Below are 27,846 nucleotides of genomic sequence, written 5' to 3'. Positions count from 1 at the left end.
CCCAAGCAGGGTGAATGTGCCCCTGCTTCTGTGCCCTTACCACTCCCCTGCCTCTCCTCCCACCCTCCCACAACCACTAGCTCAACTCTAAAAGCCAAAGAGACCCTCCTGGGGGTGGGTACAGGGGCAGTGGAAACAACTTACGAAAATACCATGGCTTCCATTAGGAGAAGTCTTATCCAGGAAGCCTTATTTCAGCTGTCCTTTCTGCATTTGACATCAATGAGAACCATTCTGAGACAGAAGGAAGCACACATTAATATTTATCTGAGAGAAAACCAGTAGACCAAATCCTTATTAATCAAAGTCAATGAAGCTATGCAGTTGAGAATGTGGTCCAGTATTTACAAACATACATGTTGCAGCCAGATTGGTTTCATGCTGTTTCTCCTCCAGAAATGATGTTCTCATGCTTCTTCGTTTACTCTGCTAACAAGTTGAACAAGGTATTTAGCAACACAATTTATAGAAAGAAAAATAAATGTCATTGCGTTATTAGCTATAGGTGAAAAGGAGCTGTCATACTTGAGAGAAACAAATGCAATTCATCTGTCCACAGACAGAAAAGTACTAAACTAATTAAATGAGCTGCTTATCTCATATTTGAAATTCAGGTTTCATCTTTTCAAAAAGCTTTGGAGGAAGGGAGAGGGGTGCAGAATATGACAGTTTGTCAGGTATGTATTTGTAAGTGGCTGAATCAATCTTTGAATGTCTCCTGGAGAAACTGAGAAGGTTCACGTGTTGTGCACAACATATAGAGAGTAACCAGAAACTGTTAGAATTTGTCCTCCTTCAGCATGACTTTGTTCAAGTTCTCTTTGAGAGATGAGACTTTTCTACAGTCAGCCAGTTCTTATTTACCTCGCCTGCCCTAATACAGGAAACTGCAGGAATTTAAATATCAGGCTTTTTTTAGATGCCAAATGTCTGATCATCTTTCTCCTAGCATGAGATCCAGAAAAAGCATAGTAAAAAACAGTAAATTAACAGCAAAGTCACCAACAAGTACGTCGCCAACACTGTTCATTTAACCAGTGGTAGAAAAAACGAAGACTACAGTTCAAAAACACACAGGAAACACGAGGAATGAAGAGAGGGTTTAAATAAGAATCTGAAAAGTAGAAATTTCTATGGGAGCTGGGAAGAAACTGAACCGTAAGCTATCCAAAAATGTCCTTTTTTTTGTTCTTTTATTTCCTGGGAGATGCATTCGGTGTCTGGTACTGTCTGTTGATAGGAGTAAGTTACTATACTAGATAGACTCTAGCTTCTAATGTGTTATTGAAATTCCTGTGTTATTTGAGAGTGAGAGACTCTTTCAAGCTGTCTGAACAAATTCTTAATGTCTTTTTCCTCTCCTCGGAGCCCCCATCACTGGTTTAGCAATTGAATTGCACTGCTGATCCTGAGGATCACCTCAAAACTTGTAACTGTCATGAGCATGCCTTGGTTGTTCAGGTTTTCACATCACCATGGAAGCCAACAGGAGAGCTGGTAGCAAATGCAGAAGTCCAGGGACAGCCTTGAAAATATCAATCAGTGCGAGAAGCTGAGCAGTTGCTCTTCAGCTGCACAGCATAATTTATTATTTTTGTTGTCTAATCCTTCCTAACTCTTTGTTTTTATGACCTGATCAAACACTACTGTTGGTTAAATATATTGATTTATACTCTGTTTTCACCAACTTCACAACATTCTCTAAACATAAGAAATATGGGCAGCTATTATTTGAATTCATTGACTCAGTTGCTTTGTGAGTTAAATTGGCCACAAGCAGTTTGAAGTAACTTACAGAAAAAATAAAATAAAATAAAATATAAAATAAAATATAAAATCAAATCAAATAAAATATTAATGAAATTCCTTACTGAATTGACAAAAAATTTTAGACAAGCAGAAAACAACAGCTTAGACAAGATCCAGTCAAGAGGCTAAGGTAAATAAATATCTTTAAAGCTGTTAAATTTTTAGCAATCATACTGATACACGACTTCCGCATTTGATGAAGTTTTACTTGGCATCCTCAGCAGGGAACTGCTCTTTTAAATTGGGTCCATGAATTACTACCCACAGAAAACTGACATATCTGAACTCACTTAATAGTTCAGTAACACTATAGATATTAAAATTTTAATCTGCGTTTAGGCAGTTAAATAGGTTTAGAACAATTCAGCAACACCATTGCTATGAAATATCCAAAGACAAGGACTTGCATCCACCTCTACATACTATGGAGATAGCAGTGGGCATCCAGGCATGAAAAATAAAAGCTATCAAGGAGAAAAGTGCAAACAAACAAATGGCCACAAGTAGAGGACAAGTAAAAGGCAACACAATACAGCAGAACAAATCCTCCAAAGAGATATCCTGGGGGAAAGTCCATTAAGTTGCAAAAATCCTCAAGAATGATGTTTAAGTGCTTATTAGTGAGGTTTCCATTTCTGCAGCAGCATGCACCCACTTCTAGGTAGCTTGTGCAAATTATTACGGAGTTATGCCCATGGGGAGAAGGTACTTCAATTAGAGGTTACATTTATAATGTAATTAAATACCTAATTTATTAAAAGAAATGCAAATCACATCAGTTTCTAAGTGGCAGCAGTGGCACTTAGAGCATGCTACGTAACAGCTTTGTTTTAATAATTAAACTGTGTATGCCCTTGGTAACAGCAGTTCCAAAATGGCATGTTGCTCACTGCTCTCTTAAGAACCACACTGAATATAAATAATGAGAAATGGAATGATAGCATTTGTGTGAGAGAATTGGGATAGCCACATTAAACAATATTAGTTGGAATTTTTGAAAGCTTTATATATACGTATACATATATATTTATGTTTTATCATCACAGTGGCTTTTGCAGGGTCTCACACCCCATAGTGAGTCCGGTCAGTGAAGCTTTGCCATAGTTTTAATAGCAAAGTTGGCTCTTTGAGAAGTTGTAACTTTTGTGCAGATTCTTCAGTAACTGTCTGGTGTGGGAATGAGCATCTGGTTGATACCTATCACCCCCAGTACAAGACAAATTCAGATGATTTGCTGTAACAGTAAGCTCCAATAGATTAAATAGAGACAAGCAGCCCTAAAAATTGTTGAAATATATAAAAATTTATATTGGTGTTAAATTGATATTACATGTGTTCCATCATTAGTGAGGCTGCTGCTTCACCATAGGCAGTTATTAATGCATTAGATAGACACGTTGGAAACAAAGGCCAAGCTACACCAAAATATCTAATTTTAAAATGCAGTTAGACTAAAGTAAAGGGGCACCATGTATCTTCTAGGACTATTATTTGATCATTTTCTCATATAGTGGGGAACTTTGAAATGAGCAGATAGGTAAACATGTTAGTGCAAAATTTCTGAAACAAATAGGAATAACAAGCAAGAACTGAAACTATTTCTCCCCTGCCAGCCCAGGAGTAAGGTTGTGGTGATATGAAGGTTTGCACTCATTCCAGAGCTTGCCCATAGCTGAGCAGCTCTCACTTCAGATTTCCACCTTTTTCTGCATGTCTGGGAGAGAATCCTTCCAGGACTGAAGGTATGTGGCTCAGTGGCTGCCCATATGGAGCCTGGTGAAATCAGCTGGACCTTCTGATTTTGTAGAGGTGAGTCTCTCCTTGGCTTTGCTGCAATGTTAAAGCCAGATTCTGCAGCCTGCAAAAACACAATATGGGAACCTTTCTTAATGCTTTCTACTTTAATTTCCAACATGCTTACCCTCCTATCTTTTCTCACCTGATTACTAATAGATGATTTAATACGAGCATAAATTACCCTCGTCAAAACAAAAGTAGATGAAAAGGTGTCCTGGTTAAAACATTTTCTTCTTTGAATTTAAGCAGTCACATCTAAGGCAACCACTGAAATTCTCTTCTCCAGATAAAATGTAAGTGGTCTATTGAGGCCGTGATAAGAAATAATTTACAGCTGCCTTCTTCAAGTGCTCTATCAACTATATATTTAATGCTTATTGAAATATCAAGCTTTCATCCAACTCTTTATATGCACAGGAACCTAATCTAGCAAGCTGCTTTTTCACTGATTATCATTGGGTTATTTAGGATTCCAAGAATGTTATTTTTTTTATATGCAATACAGATCACAGGTTATTTACGTGTATATATTTACCTGCTCATATACAGAATTAGACTATTTTGCTTACATATGTTGGCATGTTTCCAGTACAATAGTCAATAGAGAGATGATAATTCTCCTGAGGTTTTTGGTTGGTTGGTTGGTTGGTTGTTTTTTCTGTGGTTTGTTTGTTTTTTGTTTTTTGTACAGGTGGTGTTTCATTCTATTTTACTGCTAAGCAGCCCACCCTTTAAATTATGATGTTCACATCTAAAAAAAGCAACTGAAGAATGCTGTCAGACCTCTGATGGTGCCATGCTATTACCACACAGCAGTGCCCATGAATATTTCTAACCTTATTTTATCTTGGCTAGGATGTTGTTATTGTAAATAAATACCTTTGTTGTTTTGAGAATAAACTAAATTGTACACAAAGATTTCTTCTTCATCCATACAAACTTGAAGAGGATTACATCTGTTGGAGAGAAACCTAGTCATATCACTTGTTGGTTTTCAGATGGAACTTAAATGTTTAGCTTGGGGTATTGCAACTTGGAGGAAAAAACTAATTAATTAAAAAAAAAAAGTCCCGGTGGGATACTACCACTAGAGTGCAGAAAATATTCCTCTGTCTAATATCCTGGCATCAGCCTTGGAAAACAACTCCTCATACTACAAGCCTAATCCACCACATTATTAAGCAAAATCTACTAAAATTTTTAGATGATCATGATGATGACTTGACCTGTTCTAATGAGCCTGAGGCCATCATCTGCTCTCACAAGATAAGGGCAATTTGTTTTCATGGCATAACCAGGACTGAAAATGGACCAATAACAATGCAAGATACTGCAGATTACTTGACACTGGGAACTTGCCATGTCATTACTTTTTTTCCATAAGTAAGAGGAAAACTCAATGTTTCCTCTAATAAAGCTTTCTATAATATTTTTGTTTCCCTTGGCAGCATTTACCAAGCAGAGTAAAAAGGATGGTAGTTTCTACAGCAAGGCAGTTGTCAGATGGACAATAAAAGTCCTGAAAGGCACTCTTCAAAAATATCTACAAGACACAACATAAATTTGGTTGGTTCTTTTCCTTCATGTGCCTCACTCCAATTAAACTTAAACCACAGTAAGGGGAACAGTATCATTTAGTTATCCAAGGCTCTAGTGCAAGGGGTGGATTCTCTGCCTCACTCCAGCAAACTACAGCCACATGGCGCTGCCTTAACACATTTTTCATTCTGGAGTACGGACTCCCCTTCCACCCATGGAGTCTCATACAGTTACATCACCTTCATGCTGAGTAGCTCTGCTACTGCTTTGGATCCCAGAAGTACATCTCTCTACCATACCATCCTTAATGAAAAGAAGAAATATATCTCTGAAAAGTAAGATGCAGAGCCAGGAAATTAAGGAAATGAGACAGACAGCAGCTTATTTCCAAGCACATAGTCAGCTACTGAAAGCACTGCCCCAGGAGCACAAATTCTTCTCCCTAAAGGATTGTTACCAGTGAATCCCACTTAGCGGCTGTGGGGCATGTGGGAAGGGTCACTTCCCTTGTGTTAACTCTCTAAATAAATTATTGGCCTCATTCCCTAAATAGGACTTGAACATTTTCTCATTTCTACCTGAAAAGCACTTGTATTATTTGGAACTCATCTTTGGAAATGGGCCTGGCCAAAGTGTTCCTGGAATCCACTGGAAAATCAACGTTAAATAATAATACTGAAACTTCTGCTGCCAGCAGCCTGTTACCTCTTCTCTGCTCACATAGCACTGCCAGAAGCAGATACTGTCAGTTGTTATGATGCTGGTAATATACCAAATGCTTTCATTCCACATTTAATGGGTCCAAAAGAGTAGGAATGGTCTTCATTACTACTGTTAAATTTAAAGAATGGTTCCTTTTTCTATTTCAGCAGGATCTTTGGACTTGACAACAGTGAAGAAACCACATCCCCAAAGACAAAATGATTGAAGTGGATTATTTCTCCACTACCCTCTAATTTTAAATGACAGGTGCAGATATGTCTCAAGAGACTGACAGTTTTCTTACCATGGTTTGCATTTGAAAGGTATTTGGGGTTTGCATTTGAGTTTTTGTGCTTTCTCTTGCTGTGTCAGTTGCCAGGTTTGGAAGTCAAGTCTTGTAAACCACGTAATTCCTGGAAATGAGTTTCAGACCTGTGAATGCTGACTCACTGGCAGTTAAGTACATTTTCATACGTACCTCAGTAACTTCTAGAGCCAGGAATTTCAGAAATAACCTTCTGTACTGCAGATTGTTGACAGGTAAAATTATGTGCCAGTTTAAGGTAAAATAGAGGACTTTTCATTACCCATCTAAACTGCATTCATTGTACTGATGAATTTAATGGCTAGAAATACGAACAATGTATACCATACTTACAAAGACTGACTACACACTTAATAGAAACTATGTCTACATGTATCTTATGCAGCTCATCCAATATTCCCATTTCCAGTACAATTAAGAGCATTACATGCAGCCCACAAATGGCCCATCTGGCCTCTCCTGCTGTTGTACTAAAGCACCCAAACCACATGAAGAGCTGCCAAGACTGTTCAGGCACATAAGCAGTGGATGGAACTTCCCTAAAGCTCTTCCTGATGGACAGTGACCCTGAGCTTGAGAGCAATTTGAGTGGCAAGATGTGTAAACCTCATGCCTCTAGCTGAAATCTGAGTGCTAAACAAAAGAGTACAGGGTTCGAGATTCACTTCTTTGGGCTCACAGGTGTAAATTACACCTCATGGTAAAAAATCTTCAACGAAGGGAAAGAGCTTGTCTCACTTGAAGCTATTATCACTCTTAGTGTAAAAAGATGCTCTAGGAGCCAAGGAAATAGACCTCTTCTAGGAATGCATTGAGCCAGAGTCCCTCTTTTTGCCCTGTAGCAGTGTTCAGCCCCACAGCTGTGAGAGGGTGGATGTCATTTGACATGGCTACAGTGTCACCACAGTGGATTTTCTGTTGCTGAGAGATTCTGCTATAGCAGATGTTGCTAGGAGCTGCTGTGGACCCCGAGCTGGAATTGGACATCAGCGAGATACAGCATGTACTTTCCATTACTCAAAGGCTTACTGCAGCTATATATTATAATGGGTTTTCATGCTTGCACTTTCCTCTCTCATCTTTAAATGACTCTGCAGTGGGGAGAAAGTCTATTTGAGACTTCATTAGGTGGTGACCCAGTTCATGACTCGAAGTGGAAACCTCTTCCAGCTGAAATGCCATCTCTTGCTGAGTGTACAGCCACTGCTGGGGTTTCACCCCACAGGCTGGCAAATAACAAAAAGAGGGGTCTGCTACACAATGGTGGCTATTCTGTCAAAATACAGATAATACACTTACGTGCTCAACTGACCATTTTTCTGTTTCCTCCCTCCTCTCCTTCACTTCATAAAAAAATATCCTTTTTAATTCTTTTGTCCGTTTAGGAAGAATATTTCCCTCACTCGAGAAACTAGCTTGGCCAAGCTGATGGTTCTTTTCAAGATTTTCCTTCGCTTGTTTTGAAGTTTGAAAGAGCAAAAATGACTCACATAGGTGAAACTCTGCACAGCCGCACATGCAGGCAGGTATGGGTGACCTTTAGCTTCACTCTTGCTAGCTGGATCACACTGCTGTGCCTGATCTGAGCTGATTCAGATGTTGCTCTCCCTCTCTCTCTCCTTCCCCCCTCCGCACTCCTTGCAAATCCCAGTAGTGGCAGCAAAAAGACAGATGATGCCAAAGCTACTAGAGGCCTGGAAATAATTATTTTATTAGCCTGAAGTGCACAGCTTCATATTCCCTAGGGTGGAAATATCCTGATACCTGATAGCTTACATTATAGAATATTGTATGTTATAGAAATTATCCTATTATTACTATATCTAATATTATAGGAACTGTCCTGTTATTATAATTATTATATTTAATTATGTATAATGTCCTATTATATAAGATTATAAGAAGCACATTATATAGCATATCCTGTCCTATAATACTGGATCCCATCTGACTTCAAGAATGCCGTCTCCTTGAGTCCTCATTTCTTCCTCCTGGATCCCCTGTACTGTGGGACCTCTGCACCCTGCTGTACCCTGGGGCCATATGTGGTCCTTTCTGGCAGCTTCCATGTGTGCATTTTCCCACTGAATTCACGGTACCTTGTAGTTGGGAGAGGCTTTCCCCCAGACAGCATTCTCTGAGAAATGCTGAGTCAAGAGGAATGAAACTATTCAAGCATTTGGATTAAATTTAGCAGTTACTTCCAGATCAAACAAACAAACAAAAAAAACCACCTCAAATACCATCTCAACTTTTATCTTCAAAATGCTAAAATATAGCTTTCTTAAGAAGTAGTAATATTTTTTCCGCATAATGAAAGAAAAAAAATGATAGGTAAAATAAAAGTTTGGTTTCCGCCTAAGATATTTTTTCGAACTTTAAGAAAAATATCCAAATTTTAGTTTGAAATCATTTATTCTCCCCATTCTTTTTTTTAGTTTGGCCATAGAATCAAAAAATATATATTTTTCTCCTATTGTTCTGTGCAGGAGACTTTCCCCCTTAGCTCAAAATCTAGGCAAAATAAATAAATAGGCAAAATAATAGGCAAAATAATAGGCAAAATAAATAAATATATCTAAAACTAGCTCACTGTGGGCTGAGAGGAACAGAATTTTCTATTTGTTCCCTTGAAGTAGGTGCAGTAATAAGGTTACTTGAAAGCCTAAAGACAAATTAATGTGTTTTAAAGTTAAACACTTTCTCAGTTTCTATTTAATTACTTTAGAAAAAGCAGGGTAGTACTAAAATATTGGTGTATAACAGAACTGTTTCAATATTTCTTTTACAAAGTGGTTGAATTCTCCTAGTCAGGAGAAGTCATTTAAGTAAAGAGTATTGCTAGTTGCCAGGCATGTAAACACAAAAGGTATGGTTAACACCTCAGCAAATAGCATAGAAAAATACTTACAAGCCAAATTGATTCCTTAGGCTGTTTTTCAATAAATAAATAAATAAATAAAATATAATATAATGCATGAAGGGTCACAGCAAAGCACTGCCACCTCTGGAAGCTCAGAGCAGGGGCAGGTAGCCCTCACTGTCCTTCCAGGGGCTCTTTCTAGAACGGTCAGAGGGAGATGCTCCAAAAGAGCCTCTGTTTCTCATATTCACCCTCAGTCTGTGCAGTATGAGAGGACCTCATAGCCTGTAACCTGCCCAGTGCCCTTACAGGGTTGGAAAGAGCTCTTACATCCTCTCTTTACAGAGAAATTAAGATGGATAAGGCACGGGCTGCTGGGCAAGGGTCGCTGCACCCTGCATATAACAGAGGAGGAAATATTTCAGGAAAACCCTCTTTTATGTCCTTCCCCTCCGGTTGGGATGAGTCTCTTTTGAGAATGTTTCTCCTAGCACAACACTTCAGTGTGAACTTTCAAAATCACCAAAGGGAATTAACACCCAAATGACCACAACTTTTTGTTGCATTTTTGTCTCTAAAGGTTCTGGGGGCTTTGGAAAACTGAAGCAGTAAGAGAAAGTAAGGACTCTCTCACATCAATGTACAGCCTGTTGCTAAAATTTTTAAGTGTTTAAGCACTTATGCATCTAGATTCTTGCCGGTAATATAAGAGTTGCTACATACATTTGTAATGCCATCTGAGAACTCTCTCAGGAAGGAAGACAAAGAAATTTTCTGATACCATTAAAAGAGTTCACACATCCATTTGCTATGACGAGAAAGGGTTTTTGCTAGGGGTACTGCTTTTTAAAAGTGTGTATATGGGGGGGGGGGGGGGGGAGGTTTACAAAGAACAGGCAAGAGGAGGGATAGACAGAAAAGGAAGAAGGAAAATTACAGAGATCATTTCTCCCAAGTGACCACTTGTTCAGAAAGCTCAAGCAGGGATGTTTATCTCTGTAGGCTAAATCAAATGAATAAATGACATCTTTCTGGGACTTCAGCCATACAACCCAAATGTAACTGTTATACCCAATCATTCTCCATACATTGGTTTGACAATTTAATTTCTAATAGTAAAAATCAAGAAAAGATGTTTACCTGCTCTCCTCCAAAACAAGTTTCATAGCTGAAGTTTTCCCTGCATACATTATCCCTACATTTACTTCCTGATGATCCATTATTCTCAACTACTGACTTCCCTAGATTTCTCGCTGAGATAAAGTGAACTCCTCCAGTAGCATGTCAAATGGGATCTCAGCAAACTGCAAATTAGACTATGCACGGCAGGAGATGAACATCTAAAAGCTACTTCAGTGCTCAGTATTGATTCCAGAGCCCAAACCTTCCCTCCATGGTCAGCACACTTCTGTATGCAGAGGCATAAACACTAATATCAGGCAGTAACAGCTCTCTGCATTATGTTTTGAAATTAAAAAAGAGTATTTTGTGAGCCTACATCTTATTTTTGTCATTATTCTAGTTTGTTTCCATTCAAAGCTTCCCAAATAGAGTCCATTTTTCTAGAAAGCAATTTGAGACTAAAATAAATAAATAAATCAATTAATTAAAATTCAAAGTCAACGAAATTGAAATGTATTTTGGATGACACTTTCAATATTCAAATACTCTACTGAGGAATGCAAAATTGTGATACCCAAATACCTGTAACTCAAGCAAAGCAGCTGTTCGTAAGTCCCCTTGCACTGAGTTAATATTTAGATTTGTTACAGAAAGTTTGTAGTTTGTGCCTTCCTTTTATTGACTTTAATAGTAGGTCTAAGCCAGTGCCCTTGAAGATTTCATCCACTGCATCTCTTAAGATAAATATCACAGCACAGATGCACGGATGGTACACAGTATCTAAACATATTTACAGCCCACATAGTACAGCAGGGAAAGCTCTGTTGGATCTGGACTCTGGTTGTAAACTGTAAGTTTCCAGCCCAAAAGCAGCAGAGCTACCCTGCAAGACTAGCACATCTCAGCTGCTTCGAGAACCAGGGAAAGGACATGCCCATGGTACCTCCCTGGTGTGCCAGCTGCTGGATTTTGGACAGGTCCCTGCAGAGTGCTGCATGAGGGTGCAGTATGAAAGGATGCTTAATCTCATCTAACCTCAAGGTATTAGGGGAAAAAAAGAAAGATGATAGCATTTGCTTTCCCATGTCTTGATGGACAACTTGTTTAAAGAAAGGAAATTAATTTGATTTCTCCACTGTGAACCCCTTGATCCCTCAGACTAACAGAGTTAATGTTTTGTTCCCAAATAAAGCTGGATTTTGATCAAATTCAGTGCCTAACCAAATAGGAGTATACATGCTTTCCCCCAGTTGCTCCCTGGTGTTCTGGGAAAAGCACATCACCTCAGGTGGCTGGGGCTCCAAGAGGAGCAGCAAGGAGTGGTTGGGCTGTGTCTGGCTCAAAGGCAAGGTGATAAACTTCAAGTGCACACATTTACCAATAGCTGCACAACTCTATCCACTGCATTTTCAGGACAGTCTTGGCTGCTGTGGCAGCAGTGCCTTGTTCTTCCAGTACAGCCCTTTCAACCTGACCTGTGCAGCAAACAAAATTCCTTTCCCCAGTGTGGTTGGTGGTGCTGAACATGTTTCTGGCCATACAGCCAGTAAGGACAGAATGCACTCTCATGTAGGTCACAGCCTAATTTCTGCCACCCTTCTATGCTACATTTCACTATTCAAAGGTTTGGAGCAAACCACATTTTGCAGATCTGCTTGGATGGCCCTGAAGCCTAGAAGCTAAAAAATCCCCTAGGACTAAATGTGGTTCTTACTATCTTCCCAACTATATTGCTTAAAATCAACACTCAAAACAAAGAAACAAAGAAATACACACACACAAAAAATGTTTGTTTCAGAGAACTTCTGCATTTCTCCATTCTTCTAATTCGCTTTCAGACATGTTTCCATTTCACTTCCAATCTTTTACTGTTATTTTCTTCCTAATATGTTATGGCTTCAAGTAATCAGAAATATCATCTATTTTCTCAGGTTCTGTTTGTGAACACTACATACCAGCTTGAACTACACATTTGCAGTTTGCACACTGGTAATACTGAAGTTGTCCCTCACAAGGTCACCATAGAAATATAATTTTCTCAAAATAAATTTCCTCAAATATCTTTCTGAGAAAAGCCAAGGAGAACATTTTGCATGTTGAAAAAAACATCATATTTTTAGTTTGTTTCATGTTCGCGTGAAAATTGGGGATCTTGACCAGCTGTCATTGAAAATAGCATCAACTCCTGTTAAGACAAAGTCAGTGGAATTGCCCTGGTACATGATTTTCCACAAGTTTAAGAGCAATTATACCAAACACATCCAGATTTCATGAAGTTACTTTATTTTCAGTAATGACAGAATTCATTAAAATAATTATTAATTTTGATTTGCATTTACTCCGTAATAATTTGGGAATGTAAGAGTAAAATTTCCAGGATGACACCACTAGAGGGACTTGTGAAATGGATGAGAAACCACCTGGAAGGGTATTCCCAACTAGGAGGGCTGCCCAGGGAGCCAAAACACATTCACCTGGATTTTCTTTAAGGAAAAAAGAACAACACTTCGTTGTTAACTGTAACACATCAAGGCAATAAATCAAGTCAGTATAAAGGGCCTGTGACAGTGGAGAAAGCATCCCTGAGCTGCGTGCTAGGAACAAGTGGATTTCATCTTCATCCCACTACCTGTCATCCCAAGGAAAAAAAATCTTATCCCATCTTTCCAATTGTAATGTAATAGCTTATCCAGCAGGCAAGGTTGGTGCCAGTGCTAATAAGTTCCCCGTGTCATTCTGCCCAATATTTGGAATCAATGAGTTGTGCTCCAGCCCGTGATGGACAGGTTCACAGAAATTTTCTACCCACTATCTAATGTAAGATGCCACTGGACAGAAAAGCTGTGTTACTTAATACCAGTCACCTGAACCGGCACAACGCTCTGCTGGCCATGACTCCTTAATACCAAAGTACCCTCCCAAGTCATTATAGAAGCAATAACTTTCATTCTGCATATTCTATCTCATTGCATTTGGCAGGCAAAACTTGGTGCTGTAGAAAAGAGTCAACTCATTATACTAGGAAAACAATTGCTGAGCAGCAACACACATTTTCTCAGTTAAATTATTATTGTATAGCCTTATTTTACAGCTAGGCTAGACAAAGCACCAGAGAATGTGCAATAGGGAAGAACACCCAGCTGACAGTATTAAAAACAAATTTTCTTTAGATGTGTTTTATCTGCAGAAATTTTCATAAGCTTGTTGGGAATCTTAATATTTGAGGTGGAAAAGGCCCAGAAGTCTGGCAGCTCTGCATAATGCACTTACTTAAAAAAAACAGTAAGACTATAAGGTCCTTCGAGATACTGACTGAATGCTTTATGAATCCTAGAACATGCACGTTTTAATTTGGTATTTTCTTTTAGCATTTCTTTTAAAGATTTTCATGGAGTAAATTGCACAATAATTATTTTAATTGCAGCTGAAATTTTAACAACCCTTAAAGTTATTCACATTTTTAACAGAACTGTTTTTTGCTTTTCACGGGATCTTAAACAGACACAAAATACTGTTGTACATCTTAATTCACTAAGCTTCAATAAAAAAAAAGTGACCCAATTTGTAAAAATAAATTAGTAAAAATACATGTTTGACAAGTCCCTGGCAATGTTAAAAAAAATAAATAAAAAATCTTGTTTAAGAACCAGATTCTTCATGTAGTGGTTGGATGAGAGATAGCAGATGTGAGATCAAATGAGGGAGGGACAGATGGGATGGAAGGAGAAAGGTTTTCTCCATGAGGACAGACCAGCAGTGGGACAGGCTAGGCAGAGCCGTGACTTGTTTCAGTTAAGTTAGTGAGAAAACATGGGCATGGTTATATGCAATACAAAGGCTTTGGGTCTAGAGGCTTTGTTTCAGGGGTTTCTACAGCATTTAACATGTGTTTGGCACTAATATAGTACTGTTATTAACCTGTAGACCTATTTGACACTATCTGACAGTCTGAGAAGAGCTGTCAGAATAATGCATTTTCACAAATGTCTTAGTTGGTTCAACTTAAAGAAATGCAGCCCTTTTCCCTGGGAGATTTTGATGAAGTTTCCCATGGACAGAAGTCCAAGGAAATAGATTTGTCCATAGTATGGTGTGGATGACTTCAGAGGGCTGCATCTCAGCCATTCCCCCTATAGCAGCTTGAGACAGCCAGCTACGCGAACTCAGAAGGACACTAGATAGTGAAACCAGCATAGAGTTTGCAGCAGCAGATACTGAGAATTCTCGAGCTCTGCAAAATATTAATAGTTGAGATTTTTTTTCCAGTGAAATGTGGAAGCAATTAGGACACTAAATGTGACAACTGCAAGCTGTTCAAGTTTTTGCAATCATACAGAAAGGCAGCAATGACAATTGCATGACACATGCTTGCTTTTGTCTGAGGTCAAATGCTATTTCAGTTCATTTGAGACATGTTGTTTTAATCCAATGAAAGCTGCATGGGCTTTGCTGTTGACTAGGCCATTCTGTGACAGTGGCCAAAGTAGGGGCATTTGTCTTTTGATCTGCACAAATCCAGCCTACAAGTGGTGAATAGGCATAACAGTAATCCCTACTCTGGGAAAAGATTTTTGGACTTCAAATTTAACTGTAAATGTGACCAGCCCTAACTCCATCACCAGAATTGACACCAAATGGAAAGGCATCGCCTGCATCTGGATTCTGTATAGGTAGAAGAATGTAACAGTAGAAATGTAAAGAAGAATGTAATAAAACCCAAATACCAGAGGGGGGTCAGTTCAGACCCAGTTTGTGCCTATTGTTTTCTATTAGCAGAACTGAACTTATTTGGGTTAGATCAGAGAATCACCCATTAGTGACTAATGAGCAATATCTGCCAAAAAATGCAAAAACAATATGTCTGTAGTATGGCTCAGATCACCATGCAGTTATTCTGGATTTCTGTGCTGATTGTAAAAGTGGTCTGCATCATCCTGTTAAAAACACTTCAGCTATAGATGTAGAAACTATAGACACTCATATTTGTCTCTGCAGATCTTGGTTTTGTCCTTGAGATACATAAATCATATGACTGTATATTGTGCTCACAAGGGAAAATACTCATGGCATTCCACCAACAAACAAAATAACTAGGTTGAGAGTACCACCAAGTCAAAATAATATATCTTTGTTCCAAATATGGAAGACTGGTGAACAAAAGCCATTGTGTTGTTGGAGGGAAAAATTCAGCCAGGGCCCTGTGGGTTGGAGGAGCAATTTTAAAGAAATTGGTTCTACTCTCTCATCCTCTCTAAAAATACATAAAATTGTTCCTGCTGTTAAATTACTATTTGCTGGTACCTGGCAGACTCCTAATTGATTAGAGAAAACTAATTCAATGCAATGAATTATTTGCAAGTGAAGAATCTGAAATATCTACTTTATTAATATTTTTGATTGAAATATAGTATTTTATTCAGATGTCTCAGATAAGAGCTCGTTGTAGTCCAGAAAAGTAGCTTGAAGGGTGAATAAAACCTATCCCTGGAGCAAAAGCAGCTCAGCAAGTAGTCACGCCAGGCATGAACTTGGCCCAGGGTAACCGCTTATTTTACTGGCACTGCAACAGCTTAAACTTATCCAGACAACTCAGAGTTATTCCCAGCTGGGGGAAAGAAAGAAAATCAGAAAATCCAGTCATGGTTTGGAAGCAGCTCTTTTTTTTTTTTCCTGCTAAACTAGCTTGACCTTTCCTAGGAAAGTTCAGAATTTGCCAGTTAGCAAAGTTTCAATCAAACCTCCACCACCTACCTCTGCATGAATTGATGTTCAGCTTCCTCCCCTCCCGAGCCTGACCTTTCCCACCACAGTCTGCTTCTGCTGGCAGAGACCATATCGTGCCCTCCCTCACACCTCCCACAGTTTTGTCCAGCTGAGGACATCTCAGCACCAACAGCCCTACCTACCTGTCCACTTCACAGAGGAAGGAAATGGGCACCTTTTCCCCCCAGTGAAAAGCCCTTTAAAAGAAAAGCAGGAACTAATATTTTTGTGAGAATCCTGTTTTTCAGTACTTGCAGTTTCTTCTGCTCGTAGCCCATGCTGATGGTCACACGTAAGACTGCCTGACTCATAAGGCAGCATAAGGAAGCTTGCTCATTGCTCTTTGTAAGAAAACTCTTCAAAACAGAGCAGTTTCACTAAATTCTACATAGGCTTCTCCAGAAACACTTCCCTCTAACCAGGCACTTTGTCATCTTTGGCCTGCATGGTACAAAAGGTTTTCCAGCGCATTCTTAGGATGCAAGGTACTTCAAAGAATACCTGCACCCTTCCAAACACCTTCTCAGTTCCCAAAGAAATGTGCTTGCAGAGTCTGTAAAGCCACCATGATGTGGGGTTTACTATAAGACAAGATCAAGCACAAGATGTTCAGTCTAGCAAAATACAAGACAAGAATTTATTATGAAATGGTGAAGACCTACAGAGATAAAAAAAGAAAAAGCCAGATTCTCAAAGTCCTGCTCAATGACCTACATCACCCAGTTCTCCTGAAGGAGAAATCCCTGCAAACTCTGGACTTTGCTGTATAGGACTGTGCCTTCACATCAGTCACCACCCTTTGTTTGCATCCTTACTTGGTCAAGATGCAAACAGATGCTCCAAGCTGATCCTGAAACCTGCTATAATATTTTTCTCTTGCTTGATATATCCTTGAATATATATAACCACAGCTATGAACATGGAAATGAGATGCATTCCACTCCCCTTTTCTTTCATAATCAGAAATTATGGTTTCACTTAAATTTTTGAGTTAACTATAGCATGAAGATTCCTCCCTCCTCATTAATTTTCTCTCTTATCTTCTTAACTTGATTTCATTTATCATATTTTTTCACAAGGCATTTCATTCTAGCCTTTTCCCACCTGTTGCAATACATTAAAAATAATGTATCTTGAGAAACAAGGACTAAGAGAAAACTTACTAATGCAAAAGACTCCAGGCTGTCCCTAGCATTTCAGATCTCAAGTGTCATATAGTGACAAAAGAAGTGATAAAATTGAGGATGGGGTGACTGGACTGAGTCACACTATCCCCGCACCATGTGGATTGTAAGGCTCACATACTTTATATTATTTTGTATTTATACCCCTTAGTAGTGACTCATGCAGCAATAAAACCCTATGCTGACTGAAGCCCTCGCTACCAACAGTCTCAGCATCATCCTGTCTAACCTGAAGCAAGTGTGACACAAGCCTCACACAGCAAGAGTTGAAAATATCAACCTCCAGCTCCAAAAATCAGTGGGATTTTATATCCTGAGCTGCTCTGTGTGGCAAGAGTGAGATGGACAACAAATATGCTACAGTCTCTGAAGGGTCTTTTTCTGTTTCTTATCTGCATCTTACGGAAACTTCCTGGGTGAGGTGGGGGGCAAAAGCTTTTTGTTTAGTGATTGAATCTGTTTTTATTTCCTGATTAAGCAATTTTCTATTTCCTCTACAAGCACAAGAGAGATTTTGAAATAGAGTCTAATGAACGGTAATTCTCAGTTCAACTGCTAGAAATTCAACAGCATTGAGAAGTTTCAGTTGATATGAGATACAGATTCATTTTGTCCCTCTAACACTCCTTTTGGACAGTAACCTAGACACAAAACAGATATAAAACACTGAAATTCAGACTCAGTATTATTCAGTACTTACATCATATAGGCATGAGTTATAGCACACAAAGTTGAATGGTCAGGCCCAGTGATACCCAATTTTCTTTATCCAAGATTGTAGTTTCACAGGACAATGGTTTGGATAAGAAAGCCAATATGAATAGCTTTTGCTGGAGTTTTCCCCATGGGAGTCTCTGCTTAAGCTGCCGTGTCCCTCCTTGTTTGTGATCAGCACAACCAGACCCAATCGCACTGTCAGCTGGATCATTTTGACCACTTATCTTGGCCAGGCCAACACACTGAGAAATCACACTCAACCACAATCGGATGAAACAGAATAGTCTGTACTAGAAAAAGCAGTCAACATATGCTTGTCTACATCAAGACAGAAATATATTTTAGCAGGAAATGTCTAAGCTGGACACAACATTAGCCCTCAGTGATGACTTTCACTAAACTGTGTGGTTATCCTGGCAGCCTAGAAACCATGGCATGGCCAGGATGATGTCTCCCTCATCATGACTTACATGGGTTGTGAGGATAGAGCACACTGAGGAAAATATTCCTATATCCTGAAGAAAAATCTAAGATAGATAAACTAGCCTCAATGGAAAATATTCAGTCATCCTTAATATTGCAATTCTTTTATTTAAGAGAAAGCAGATCTTGTGGCTTTGGGCGGGGGGGGGGAGGGTTATAAATAATGGTTTGCTTTTTGAAGATTATTTTCTTTAGTTTTGCTTAGGGTATTTCTTTAAACTATATTTTCAGAAAGCCTAAACACTCAGCACCAAGAATTTCTACTGCTTATAGGGGATCCAGTTCATAGTCTCTGTGATTATGTGAGTTCTCATATCAGTGCCTTGGCATTCCCGTTACATATCTATCCAATAAACTTTACATTTCTTCATTTAACAACCCCCCCCCAAAAAAAAAAACGATATATGAGATTTTTTGCCAATGACTCAAACTTTTCCACTGGCAAGAAGAAAGCAGGACAATTTTGAGCACTCTAGCTCATAGTCTGTATTTGTCATAGGTACGTGGCACAAAAAGCACTGGTTATGCAGACACCTGGTCTCATACTGCCACAGCCTAGTGAGCAGAGGAGCCAGCTGCAGAACACCCGTCACCCAGCTGTAGCGCCGCACAGTAGGGATGGGTATAGACACAATGTCTGTGCAGAAAGATCAGGTTCGATGTGGTCCCAGGGTAAGCTCTCACTCATTTATAAAGAGCTGAATAGAAACAGATCAATAAATCGGTAAGTACTAGCTGCACACAAATAAGCACTTTATAGCTTTCAAAATTTTGTGCAGTTTTGCTGATCGTATGATTATGACATGAGTAAGATTAAATTATAGTATCTCTACTTGCCTGTTGGTGCTGAAATCCAACTGAAATTCTAATTTAACTAATATAGTGCAGGCATAGAAAAAAAGTCACATGAATCTGTCAAGCTGGAATAGATGAATATTACAGCGCTCTGTGTGGCTCAGTGTCACAGCCTGTGGTACATTTACATGGGGCACAGCCTAGCAGGCTGTGAAGCCTGAGAAATTTGTGGTTTTATCTCAAAGGAAAAGTGATATTCATATTCAGTTCTTACTAATTTCTAGAGGTTTTCCTCCATGTTTTTGGTTCATGACACTGCATTCAATCGTACCACTAAATTCTGTTAAAGCACAGATTTTTGTGGGAACACTGAGCGCTGCCTTCTGCACTGATGCATCAGTCTGATTCAGGGTGCAGTTCATTCCCCTCATCTGCCTTTTTGTGAAGGGCAGCGGAAGCCAATGTCACAAAAAATAGGAGAATGAGACTTACAGGTGTTTGAGAAAGACATGGAAGAAGATCATACAGCATTATATTAGAAGTGCCAAACCGCAGTCCTTGAGGTAAGGTCTTCTAGTCAAACGAAAAGCTTTTCCACTACAGCTGAGATGAATGGACACTAGTGGGAATAGCTGGCTGCATGGTGCTGTTAAATGGAAGACAGTAATGAAGGCTTTATATTCAATATGGAATAGGAACTAAACAAATAAATTGTTTGTCTTCGATCCATTTAGTAATATGTCTATATTAGAAGGTGGAAAGAGAAAAAAGCGTACCTTGGGACATGGAGCAGAAGCCATAAAAGTTTCAAAACCTATCAGTAATCAGATACTTCTCACAGATATGAGGTTCAAAAAGAGAAAAATTTCCATAGTCAAGAGCTGCCCATGGTCTTTGTCCATTCACAGATCCAGATCCCAGCAGACCATGCCATTTAGCAGAACAATAAATTCTTTTATTTCCCAGGAAGTGCTGAGATAGGACTATTTCCAAGACAGGAAACCTCTGACAAATTTGCAGTCTTTGTCAGGCATAAGGCAGTAACCTTGTATTACCTGTGGATTAAAGACTTTCTTTGAGAGGGAAATTTCCCCCTCTGATTTTAATTACTTGCATCATCCCATTTTATTTACTTACATCACAAAAAGTTCCATTCATAGCCAGCACACACAGGTAGTTGATGCCACCCAAATGCTGTAGCATACATGGGCAGGAAGACGGAGGGAAAAATTAGCATTGTTCTCAGTTTATAAGTGAAAACCTGAGATGGGAAAGAGGATGAAATACCTGCATCCATGGCAGAAGAGTTCTACTATAAAAATATCTCTTCAGTTTTCCATCACAATCATGCAGCTAAACTGCACACCTTATGTTGCCTTGTATTTGGACAAGGCTCAAATATTATCCGGGAATTGGAGTATGCAGTACTCTTCCAATCATCCTACCACACAGATTGCAGTTTAATTCAGCAGGATCCTCAGGGTTTGTTAGGTTCCATTACCCATTTCAACCCTGACAACCTGATTTTAGCAGCTGTTTGTTGCTGATTTCCCACATATTATCTTTCCAGACGATTGCAGGTACCTGCAATGAATACAGTGTGCACACACACACAAATAAATAAATAAAAATCTTGCGATCAGCAGCTGTTCATCCTGAATGCCCATAGGAGAGGTCTAAGCAGACTGCCATATTCTATAATACGGAAGAGTTTCATTTGGTTTAGTAAGCCAGAGCTGTGTTTTAGAGTGAGGAAAGAGGGCTGACCAGGGAAAGCTTCTCTGAAAAATATTCACTTCAGAAAGGCAATTACTTTACTTGAGTAGGTCAAGTTTTTCATCAGGCTTTGAACCTGGCAATATTCCAGGAGACTTTTTAAGAATATTTCCCTTCAGTCAACCAAAAACCTGTTCTTGCAATCAGCAGAGAATTCTACATTCCTGCTAGTTGACACCAAATAAGAAGCACAGAGTTATTTTCACTAGTGCTAGCAGGCTGAATTTCCCCAGCTCTCCCAAAACTCTCCCTGGCACTTCAGGGATGCCAGGGACTGGATTTATGCTGACTCTATATAACTGGATGGATGGAAGAGGTCGCTTCCAATCTTTTAAAAATTATTATTTCAGACTTAAGTAAGAAGTGAATGTAAAGGGCAAGTAAAGAGTGAACCAAGAGAAAACAATTTTCTTTACAGAAATATCACTGGTCACCTGTCTAGGACAAAATGCTTGAAGTAAATAGTCAAATATTAGGAAGGCAGACACATTCTTGCCACAGAGGGTTGGACACATATCGATAAAAGTGCTTCACAGAATTATCCCATGTGAATAGAGTGCATTAAATGTGACATGCAAGCCTGTAAGCCACCCTCTAATTATTAGATACAAGGAACTGACACTACATGTTTTTACCCAATGTCTACAGACTGCTGATTTTCACACCTTCCACTGCAGTAGCTGATACTGACCTCCATCTAACTGGTAAATGAGATAGTCCTTAGGTTCATTCTTCTGTGCAATTCCTATGCAAAGCAGAACATTATTTAGCAAAGGTAAATTGGAATAAAAGCCAGGGAATAACAACTACAATCCAGGAAATGTTGAGATTTATTTATACCAGGAAAAAAAGTTTAACTTCAGCAGATACTATGGCTCATTCTTTTCATATAAAGATTTATTTTGTTTCTGGGTGGAAATCCACAGTTAAAAGCGTAAGTCAGAAATTTAAACCATGCCTCTTGTGACATTAAACTACTTCTCCCACTTGCCATTGTAGGATTGCATAGGAAGGAACTGTATAGTCCCAGGCAAGAGGTAGGGTTGATGGAGACATTGTATAGGAGGTTAATGGGACTCTAGCTCATCTGACACTTCCTGTAACTGCTCATTCTGAAGGGTTTAAGTAAGGTAATACATTTGGATTACCGAATTTTGAAATCCACTTTAGTCAGTCACTAATAACTATGCATGTCACAATTGCATTGGGCCTGTGACAACATAATCTTTAAGGCTAAGAAGTTACAGGAAGTTGGTTGTCTAGCCAGCAGTAAACAGACAACCGGATTGGCTGAAGAATAGTGCAGAAAACTTTTAACCTTTGTTTAAAAAAGGAGCACCAACTGCAATAGGAAAAGGACTGGCCTGAACAGGAAAAGGACTGACTGCCTGGGCAGTTTCTGAAAGACTTGCAAAAAGTTAAGAATGTCATTGAGGAACATGCCTACAGAAGACCTACCAGAAAAGGCCTATGGACATTGTCACTTTCATATACCAGCTGATGTTGTGTCAGACCTCTACACCTATCTGTTGCTGAATAGCTTCTCAGCATCTTCACAGGCATCAATGCACTGCATATTGTGGAAAGTCAGGAACTACAGGGAAACAGGGTGAATTTTCCAGCATTTGTTGTTGCGCCCCACACCAACCAGATGCTGTTTACAAGTGCAGTGCTGCAAATCCTGATAAAACACCAAGTAACATAGCAGTCTTCTCTGGCTGCAGTTAAACAGGCTCCCAGGAAGGTGCTTGGACAGTGAAAGCAAATGAACAGAAAAAGCAAATGGAAGTTTTGTTACAGAACAAAACCTTTTGCTTTCAAGTGCAAAAAGGAGTGCTGTAGCCCTTGTGAGAGCTTAAACCAGTGTATTTGTATGGGGAATGGATAATGGTAATTTGTTCTTTTTTAATTCCCACAATCTTCACATAGAAAAACAAACAAATAACAAAAACTACTAATAATAATTAATAATAAAACAGAGTTCAAAACAAAGTTGCAATACCCAGGCAAATCACCCTCATGGATTGGCAGCCATCTTAGCATTAGTTTACGTGGCTAAACAAGTGGTCTGTATTTCAGAAGGCAGGCTTTCAGGAGACGTTACTGTGTGCTTTTCAAAGTGTCAAGTGTGTCTGCTTCTTAAAACTAGTTATAATAGCCAACTGTCATCACTAACTAAGGAAACGCATTTACACCTGAACCAAGTGCTGCAGCCTTGAACACTTAGTAAGACAGCAAGTCCTGACCTCAATTAAAATGAAGAAGAACACCAGGTTACTCTATTCTCCATCCATACTTTTGTTGATTGCAGAAGATGCTGCTGAGTGCACAGCACTGTTATGAAGTCAGGACATTTATTTTTGGCTCATAAATATTAATTCAAGGCACTCAACCTCAAACATTTGAAAGTCTTGGTTCTTTTTTATTATTATTCATTACACAATGATATTTTAATTGGAAATAAATAATTACCAGAATATTAATTATGTTCAACTCTTTTGGAATTGTTATGAGTTTATCTGCACACAAAGTAGTGCTGAGAGTGATGTCTGTATATTAAAACAGGCAAATGTCTCACTATACCGTATTAAGTATGTAAAATACATATTTTGCATACAGATGTCTGCTGGATTACATGAAGTATGTTTCTTTAGGACTAGAGCTATAAGACTACCTGAATTCTCCCCAGCTATAGCTTCTTTTTATGAAATCGAAGTAGGGCTGAGGCTCTAATTAGTTTCAAATGAGAATCAAAGTTCTGTCAGGCTTGACAATAGTATTTTGAAGAAAGTTGATAAAATCTGAAGGTGACTGATAAAACACTAACAACATATTGTTTCAGTGGCATCACCTGATTTTGAAGGATCAAATTATCCCTGTAAGAAAGCCAGGTTTTGATAAAACCGAAGCAGAAAAACGACAAACTTGAACATCTTCTGGCAGGAAGTCCCTGCTGAAGCATCCTTCCAAGACCTGCAGTACTGGAGGAATTATCAATGCCTGGGATTGCTTCTCATGATACCCAAGGTTTGCCAAACCTATGGGCATAAACAGTTGTCTAGTAATACCGATCCAAAACATCATCATGGGCACTGTTTCAGGCTTTGTTTCTGGGTGCAAAGAAAAGTAAAATATATATATAAAAAAAATCTTTGTAGAATAGAGTTACCTTTCTCAATTCATTCATTCTCTAAAAATTTTGGTGTTCTTTATTTTTATTTTAAAAGCACGTGATTTGTAACATGTAAGTAGCAACAGCTTCAAGAAAAGGAACAAGCTATTCTCCTCTGTGATGAATTTTCCATCCTCTAGGAAATACCTTTTTCCTTCTGAAATTTATTATTGAACTTTTCCATATTCAGTGGGCCAGGGTGTACAGCTGCTCAGTAGTTACAGCTGACATATCCTCCTGATATTCTCAAGTAGGCTCCTTGTGCTACTGTACCAAGTACTGGATCATTCATACAAAAGGAGCAGCCTCTGAAGGGACAACTGGGAGAAAGACACTGAGCTCCCCTGTCCCAGATGATTAAGATCATCTCATGAGAGACAAAGAATCACTCCAAATCTTTGCAGTAAGACTAATGAAGACCAATGCCTTGCAGCTGTAGTACAATTCCCCCAGCTCTGCATCCCCCTGCAGTAACATCAGCTCCTCTCCATGTCTTCAGCAGAGCTGGAGGTGTGTAGGTTTGCCACTTGGCTGCTGCCACCATCAAGGTGAAGGATGAAGGTAAGGATGAAGCCAACAGCCTGAGGGCTGCCCAGGGACCAGGTGTCAGGCATGGCTGGCATGGAATCCAGAAATCTTTGACATTCCCAGCTTTTTACCAGATGTGATTGGAACTAATCAATGAATGGAGAACATTATGGACTGAAAGGCCAAGAGGAGGTGGAGAGATTTCTAAGACAGTGCGTGGGTAATTCTCCTTTCCTTAGGAAGGTTGGGGGGAAAAAGAAAAATCTTTATTCTTATTCTTTAATTCTTAACAAAAAGCCAGGCTTTTGGAAACTGGAAGAAACAGTATGTCTGTAAAGATTTCTGAGCAAAACTTCATGCACTGATCTGCTAGCACAACTGCTCTGTTCCTTGACCTCATTTTCCTGCTGAAATTGCCATTTCTGGTAATGGGCTTACAAGTCTTAGTGCTGTTGAATTCTATATGTGGACTCTTGCTTAGATTTCAAAAACATCCATTTCAGGAGGTCATTTGTGGTATGGTGAAGAAGCATAAAAAAAAAAAAACCTATGCAGGCAGTGACTTAATCATATACTGACATACTTATTAGGGAAAGGCAACTACTGCTTTCACAACAAGTCATAAGACTCAATACAAGTAAAAACGTGGACAAAATTATATCCCCAGCCTCACTTCTAATTCCAAACTCTCCTCTGTTTTTACAATGAAAAAAAGTAAGAACCCTACCAAGCCTGGAAGCAGGGCTGTACTGTAAGCACACGTGGAAAGAAAACACTGTTGGCCACGTTTTGAAGCTCTTTCACTACTGTCATACAGGTCTATAACTTTTTCAGTGAAATAATGATGCTAAAAAGTTTACTTTGAGCAAAGCTTTAAGAGTTGTTTTTTAGTACTGAAGTTTTAAATGAAGGATTCTGTTCTGGAACAGCACACAGAGAAAGTACAGCTCAGAACATCATTTTTGCTCCCACTCTGACATAAATGGGGGGGCTTTGAGAGGTGCCAGATCCCTGGTTTGTTGTCACAGAGCTGCCAAAATGCCCAGTGCAGTTCATAGTGCCCAGAAGGGGATCCTGCAAGGAAACAGGCAGCAGTGGGGCAGATCCCGGCTGGCAAAACCCTGAGTTCCAAGGTTTTCCTGCCACCCCATACCTGACCTACTGAGCTATCCAACTGTCCTCCCAGTTATGCACAAAACCTATGTCATTAGTGTGTTTTAATGAAACTTCATGCCACTTGGGTAAGTCACACACTTCCATCTACAGAGCCTTAGACCCTCTGTAACATGCCGCATTTTTATCCCTGAAAGTCCTTGATCTAGCAAGTACTCATCTGGCCAGTGGGTCATCAGTCGCAGAACCACAAACCAAACTGCTAAGCAGACCTCTGGACCAAGCTACATGGTAATGCAGAAATAGCCCAGGAGCTCTGGAGTCAGCCCTGTTGGTCACCACAAAGAGAGGTTTCAAACCCTATTGATCAGTCAAGTAGGAGTGAGGTGCAACACACATGGGGTGGAACAGGGCTACTTTTATAGGCATTAAGGAAACCCAGAGATGGGTATGAAATAATTTACAGGTTGAGATTTAAGATTAAATGAAAAAATCTACCCAAGTAAATAAATGGAGATTTATCTATCACTATGTGGTGACTCAGAACCCAGTTCCAAATCTTAAAATTGAATCTTCACAGATAAAATTAGTCTGGAAACATACAATCAAAAAAAAATAATAATAAATTATTATTGAAGTCCTAGCAAACTCTCAAGAGTGTAACAGTTTGGAAAGCTGTCCTCATTTCTGTGTTAGGAGTTCTTCGTCATTTGTCTAAACTAGTTAATAAGATTTCTTTAAAATACCTAAAACTAATTTTTAAATTAATGGGTACAAATAACTTTATGAAGCATTATACATTCATTAAAATATTAAATACAACTTCTCTTTAGATTACCAACTTATTAAAGCTCCCATTTGTGAATATTATTAAAAATTTATACGAAATCTCATTTTCTATGTGGTTTTAGAAGAACAGATTTAAACTTTCCAATTAGATAATCCTCATGTGGATTTTTGTGAGGGAAAAAGAGAAGAGTCTCATAATACTTATTTTCAGATGAGGGAAAAGATAAGCTATTTTATATGCAAATATAACTGATCTCATTTAATTGTTCCTGAGGGAAATGGAAGATCAGTATGCAAACCTCTTGCCAACTGGTAGTGCCTTCAACCTCCTAATTTTTTCCTCTCGGAACATTACTTTATAACTGCGCCTTCCTAATGGAAGGGGCACAGTCCTGCAGGACGCTGTATTGAGTGCCTACATCCCCCAGAAAAATCAGCAGTGACTGAGGGTGGTGGGACTCAGCCCCGGGAGCTGCTCACTGCCCTATTGCAGAGTGAAGTGCTTAAAGCCACAGAAGTCCAACAAAACAAAAACACATTTCCCCAGAACAGTGCTACAAGTATTTATTAGCCTATCCTCAGGGAGTATGTTTTAAAAAGGCATGTAATAACCCAAATGATCATACTAACAAATCTACATGAGACATCCTTCGCTTACATTTCAGTTTCATGCTGTTCCCAAAGCAAGTGGTAGAAATGCATAACTCACAGACACAGTCAGGCACTCAGACAAGACAAATAATCCATCACCAGGCAGCTTAAATTTCATCTCCACCTCTTACCTTGCAGGAAATCTCTATAGGGTATCTTGTAGGCAAAAGCATTTTAAAATTACATTGTTGTATCAACACAAAAGCCATACCATCAATTTACAGAGGCTGGCCTCAGACTAGCACAGCTGGGTTTAGGCTGCCTCAGAAAGACATTTTTCTGTGCTTTCTCATCCAGTTGGACACCTCCATGAATCTTTCTCAGAGCAATAACAAAGCATTCTTGTCTCTACTTACTTAATTTGTCCACTTTATATTTTATATAAAAATCTACATCTCCTCTAGTTTAACTAAACACATCATGAAGTCCCAATACTTTACTAACCTCCAAAAAAAGCAGATTTACTTTGTACTCCTACATAAACCTTAACTGCCTGTTTAGAAAAGAGACTTTCAAGTCACATAGCGTAGTCAAAGTCAGGAACACCCACTCAGCATTTTGACCCATTCACCACAGTTATGCAGTTCACTTTTCATCACACACCTTTATGTCAGCAGATGAGTAGAGAAACAGCAAATGTTTCCTTTCTCTTGAATTTGCTCTGTGACTGGTTGATCTAAGCACAGAGAGTTTAAGGAGCCTGTTATATGCACCAATG

The 27,846-nt window shown here is 39.1% G+C and overlaps 1 long non-coding RNA gene across 1 annotated transcript; it reads right to left on the bottom strand.

The window, feature by feature from the left end:
- Window positions 1-1,622: 1,622 nt before the first annotated feature.
- On the bottom strand, window positions 1,623-27,846 carry LOC121069971. The gene is made up of 2 exons (XR_005819792.1): window positions 27,732-27,846; window positions 1,623-3,667 (listed from the first exon to the last, which is right to left on the bottom strand). It is a non-coding gene; the product is annotated as an uncharacterized LOC121069971 (long non-coding RNA).

The sequence above is a fragment of the Cygnus olor genome, chromosome 4 (assembly GCF_009769625.2).
Source record: "Cygnus olor isolate bCygOlo1 chromosome 4, bCygOlo1.pri.v2, whole genome shotgun sequence".
NCBI classification, from domain to species: domain Eukaryota; kingdom Metazoa; phylum Chordata; class Aves; order Anseriformes; family Anatidae; genus Cygnus; species Cygnus olor.
This window is presented reverse-complemented; position numbering and strand designations above follow the sequence as displayed.